The sequence below is a fragment of the Porites lutea genome, chromosome 2 (genome assembly GCF_958299795.1).
Source record: "Porites lutea chromosome 2, jaPorLute2.1, whole genome shotgun sequence".
Classification (NCBI taxonomy): Eukaryota; Metazoa; Cnidaria; class Anthozoa; order Scleractinia; family Poritidae; genus Porites; species Porites lutea.
In genome coordinates, this window is record NC_133202.1 from 14432659 (window position 1) to 14438894 (window position 6236).

Genomic DNA, 6236 nt, shown 5'->3' on the forward strand with positions numbered 1-6236 from the left:
TTTAGACTGACTTCAATGATCGTTTACTCGAATTAGTAGAGGAAAGAATCAGTGTCATTTATGCTCCATGTTCCTTTATATAGTATTATAGAGTCAGTTATTGCTGTTGGTGGAGTCTCGCTTTGGTTGAGCTCTGCTTGCTGGGATACCGAAAAGTGACAATTCCAGTTTGGGATAAATCTGGCCACAAGAGTGGCCGTTTATTTCATTTTAAGCACATCAAGCTAGTAAAATCCAGATACACAAGAAGATTTATCCTAAAAGGTGAGGGCACACCCGCCATCCGGGAGATGAAAGTGGAGCCAAAGGGAAGGGAAGGGAGGGAAAAATGCTCTTCAACTTTCTTGTTGCAGTGAGCAGAGAGGCCTTGTGCCTCGCTTTCAAGTCATAAAAACACATATATAATGTCCCGGATGGCAGTAACGCCCTCTTCCCAGAAGCTGGAGAAATGACATATTAATGAGTCACATTAACCATAAAACCATTTATTTCTTTCAGAAATAAATTTCCCATATAGCTGATTCAATAAAATTGCTTTGGGCACTGGTAATCGGTATTGCTTTGTCTTCACTCAAGCAATGCCCAATGCCCAATTGCCAAAAGCAGCCTTTATTGAATTAATGTATATATTTTTTAATTATTTATCTTCAGTCTTCATATCTCAATAAGCGAGCACAGTAGAAACAGGTTAAATGGTACTCAGCCAGTACTTCTTGCTCTCTGCTTATCCTTCGCTTGCTTTGATTTACTTGCATGTTTCAGTGGGCAGCTCAGGAGTGAAACCAAGAGGAACTACGGGGAGTTCTTGGGTGCCCCTCATAACCCCCCTTTATGAGATTATTGTTTTATGTCTCCATAATTCAGGTGTCGAAAACGCGCTAATCCGAAAAATCAATGTGCAATAAATCTGGTAAATAGGCTTGTCCCTCCCCACGCTCACTGCTCATCCAAAAAATGACAATTTTAGCAAAACACAGCGGCGTGGCGTTCGACATGTCAATCTGGTAAGTTCCTCACAGCTTCATGTGTACAAATGTAGCAATCATAGCAGAAATCTGCTTTTAACGCTTCAAAGCTAAATGCTTTCAAAACAAACCTGGTCATTTATCAGTGAACTCCTACAAAACAGAAGAATTGCCCTTATTTGATTTATATGAAATGAAAAAAAACTTCACTTATCATAAGCCTGTATGAAGTGCAGGATGCATTATTAACTACGAGAGAGTTCTTCTTCGTGGACAACGAAAAAAAGACATGCTTATGCCTGATACATTGTAATTTTTTTTACACGGTTAACGGCAGAAAGCTTTATAACGTAATAGAAACTGCATCGGCGGGTAATTGCAGGAATAATTACAGTAAGAAAAAAAAATAGTTAATGTCTGCGAACGAGACTCGATCGAACCTGCCGAAAAACCTCACAGATACGCTACTCTTGCTCGTTGGACCTGTAGGCAATCTATGGAGAGGCCGTTACCTTTGGCACTATTTTGTGTATCGGTGCCTTTACAGATCATTGTTAGTGACATTTTATCTATACACATTTTCTTTTTTCATTTTAGGAAATTGAACACGATTTATGTTGACAAACATAAGGATTAGCACGATTTACAACAGTCACGGTTTTTATCGTTTTTTTTTTTTGCGATTTTGTCGTGGTACGGTACAGAAAGAGACCGTGAGTCACTTTTATTTCATGTGGCTGGTAATCGTAATTAACCGTTGAAAACCGTTGCAATGCATCTTAAATCCCACAAAAACCTTTTGTAAACCGCCAGTGAAACGTCGACCGTGTCATTTTAACAAACTTCGAGTGTGCTACACGATTTAAAGTTGCTGTTGTTGTTGTTTTAAGTTCATTGTTGTTATTTCAGCGAGGTCTAAAAAGTCCACAGTCTAGTAACTCCTGAGAAATGACTTTAATGGTCCTTTTTACCCTGTCGCAGAACTGATCTTTTTATAATTTACTAGTAATGCCATGCTCAAGAACGCCTTTCTCTAACCTCCTGGACACGATGTGCAAAAATGTAGTAAGTCTGAACGTCCTCGATGACGCCTGTGACTGGGTCACAGACCAATGCTTTCAAGCGATAAATGTGTTGAAAGATGACTCTCTAATAGAGAGTGACCACTATTTCATGACGTTGCACCTTGGACAAAATAGACGGGAAATTTGTACCCCCCGCCCCTTCCCCAAATCAAGGATGAGAAAATGGCGCGTTTTGGTTTTTGCGCGGCTTCTTCCTAGATTTAGGGGCATGGAGATTTGCTGTTCCATTTTATTCTGTCAAAGATTGTAGCTACGGCCCTGATTCGAAATGAAATTGTCGGCATCAAATCGATGATCATTAATAGAACCTTTGAGACATCATTAATATGCACGTTGGTGTAGTTTTTTCAAAGACTTTTCTATGGTGCCCTTAATCTCCTCAGATTTGTAAGATACAAACGATCTTGAAATCACTTATTTAGCGAGAAGTTGTACCAGACTTGGGCCACATCTACTCATGAGAGCAAGATTTTTGAGCAAGTATAGAGTGTTTTCACATAACGTCACGGCGGCCATATTGGTGTCCCAAAACAGTGAAACGGCGGCCATGTTCACGTCCCAAACCAGTCATAACAACAACAACAAATTTTATTGAAAATCGGAAAATAACTAATTACATTACTTTCCCACCCGCAAATAGCTTATGAACTAATCGAGGCGGGGGGAGCTGAACACAATTTACAAAACAAGATTTATATATAGATGGACTAAATAACAGTGAAGACACTACAATACAGTAAATAGAATTTAAACTAACATAAAACAAGGCATGTACATAACGATTACGAAGAGAGGCTAACCTAAAGTATTAAATAACTTAATAAGACGGGAGACTTCGACATAATCATCTTCTGACCGCAAAAAATTTAGTAATAATTCCTTTATTTTTTTACGAAAGGACGAACGTTTAAGTATTTTAATCGAATACGGAATAGAGTTCCAAATTTGGGCACCGATTCTCGTGAAAAAGGCATACATTTTATCGGTTCTAGAGAACTTAACTTAAAACGAGTCGCTAGAGACAGATCTTGTTCTGTAGTTATGAATCTGACTTGTTTTAACGAACTGATTGAGAATACTAACTTGTGCTATCTGTCTGTTGATATCATACAATAAATAGCTACAATCTCTGAAAAATATGCTAGACAGGGGAAGGGAATTTGATTTGAGAAAGAAGGGTACGGCGTGTTCCTTAGACTTACTGAAGTAAATGAGACGTAAGGCGCGTTTTTGTAGAGTTACGATCTTTCTTTGAAATGTAAAGGCACAATTTCCCCAACCACAAATACCATAAGTCAAGTAAGGGACAATTAATGAGTTGTAAACTGAAAGTAAAACACGACGCGGGACATAATGTCGAATTTTAGCTATAATTCCTATCGACTTGCTGATTTTGTGACAGATAGATTCGATGTGGTATTTCCATGAAAGATTTGAATCAATCATTAAGCCAAGATATTTTACATAATCTTTCATTTCAAGGTTTGCGTAGGTGTTAGTCACGGAGTCAAAAATTCTAATCCTAGGTATGAAGGGCATATTCTTTTGCCGGGGACGAAAGATTACAAAATTTGATTTTTTTATGTTCAAGGACAGTTTGTTGGCCTTTAGCCATTCGTTGACGTTGCCAAGCTCGCGATTAACAAGTTTTTCGAGTTCCTTTAGGTTGTTATTTGCAAGTATTATACTAGTATCGTCAGCAAATAGATAAAAGGCAAATAACGAAGAGGACTTGTAAATATCATTGATGTACAGTAGGAATAAGAGTGGTCCGAGGACTGAGCCTTGTGGCACGCCGCACAAGGTCGTTTCAGCCTCAGACACAACATTATTAACTTCCGTAGTTTGCTTCCGATCAGTCAGGTATGATCTGAACCAGGAGTTGATTACACCTCTAATACCATAATTTTCAAGTTTAGCTAACAAAATTTCATGGTTAACAGTATCAAAAGCCTTTTTGAGATCGATGAAAACACCGCACGAAAATTTACCGTTGTCCATGTTTTGGAGAATTGTGTTAACCATCTCAAGTACAGCATGCTGAGTACTGTGCTTACTGCGAAAACCGTATTGCTGATCATAGAGAATGTTGCAATCTTTGACAAACTTGGTAACTCTGGAGTACATAAGTTTTTCAAAAATCCTGTTATAAATCGAGAGCAGAGAAATAGGTCGGTAGTTTTCGGGCAGCGTGTCATCTTCGTCCTTAAATATCGGGATAATCTTAGCACACTTTAGTTTAGATGGAAAAATCCATGAGCAAATAGACTGATTAAAAATCGTGGCTAGAGGTACGGATATGACCCTTTTTGCCAATTTCAGCAGCCTAACTGGAGATGAGTAAAGACCATGGGCCTTGTTGTCTTGCAAAACTGAAATTTCTAAATTGATATCTTCCGGAATAATAGGATCAAAGAAGAAAGTGCGATTAAGTGGCGGATCTAAATAATCATAGAATGTATTTATGGTCTGAGGAATTTTAGAAGCCAGTTTGCTCCCAACAGTGGCGAAATATTTGTTAAGAATATTGCTTATTTCCTTCGGGTCACTAGTTGGAACCTCATTCGGGTTTGAGCGAATAGAGTTAGTTGAGTTGCGCTTGTTTTTCTTTTTACAGTTTCCAATTAGCTCGTTAATTTCTTTCCAAGTTTGACGCATATTACATATGTTGAGATCAAAGAAACTTTGGTAGTAGTTCGCTTTACTTAATCTCGTAAGATAAATGATTTTATTTCTGTATAATTTGTATTTGTCACGGTCTGAGGTATAGAAGAGGTTATTCTTTACCCTGATTGATTTTCTTAAACCCGCAGTCAGCCATGGTTTAGCAAGGAATTTTTGTTTACGATTGGATATACTTCTTAAAGGAGCGTGTTTGTTAATTGTCTTGTTGACGCATTTGTAAAACCTGGAGAACGATTGATTAGCATCGATATGTTTGCAAATATTATTCCAATTAATATTCTGCAAGTCGTCAATGAAAGACTTTGCATTGAAGGTAGAGTAGTCACGAACCTTAGTTTTGTTGTTTGGAAAGAATGGTTTACAGTGCGACGTTAATATGCGTCATGTGGGAGTTGAACTCCTTTCTTATGCAAACGGATCTTTTTTTTCAATAAATTTGCATAGATGCTGGCCACGTAAGTGAAAACACTCTATACACCTATTTCAATCGAGGTTGCTCCCACGAAATATGATGCATGATGCATGATGATTCGCGTTTCATGGCCTGCGGTGTATTGTGGTAGATCTTTTAGTAATGTTTGTGCACGCCTGTGCTCGGCAACCGATAAAATAATGAAGACATGCAAATTAACAGCTGTTGAAAGTACTAACAAACGATAAGAAAGCACTGAAAATGAGTTTTCAGCTCAAAAAGATACCGAATTGATTCTCAAGTGCAAGATAGCTGAAGAATTTCATACTGTGACATAGAAATTAAGAGCCGTCAACGTGGACAGCTTTGAAACAGCTTTGAAATTTACTTTGAAATTTAATTTGAGACAGCTTTGAAATTTACGGTCCTCCTTCTTACATGTAGCTTGTGTTGTAAATCTTTCAGCCCTAATAAATACTAAAAGAAAAAAAACTCGAAAAGCAAACTAGGTTTTTTTATTATTATACACAAGCCTTATAATAGGGACCTTAAGAGGCTGTCCGCGTAAGAACCGATAAGGCAAATTTCGGTGTATCACAGATTGCCCTGATTTTTTCAGTGGAAGATAGCTATCCTATCCCATGAAGAAATATCACATTTATTTGGACCAACTCAATTTTTTTTTTTTTTCGCAGAAGTGGCACCTGACCCAGACTCAAGTCTATGATAAATCAGAAGTACTAAGACCAGTCTACTTCTTAATGTAATAAAATTTGTGGGCACTCTTCTCTGCGCGCTGTACAAAGTTCCGTTAATGTTCCAAAATTCGCCATTTTGACAGCAAAGCTGGAATTGTAACGGTCCGCATTTGATCGGCTAATTTCCACAGTTTTAACGTTTCTAGTTATCACCAAATATCATTAGACCCTTTAGATGTTGAAATTTCGAAAACATGAGGAGAAAACTTGGTAATCGCTTTTTCTTGTTTTCTTTCCTTGTCGACGATCAGAACGCGACTTCATTCTCCGTATGCAAATTAGCCTTAGATGCGTCGTTTCAACAAATTGACAGGAAACATAACTGCTTATA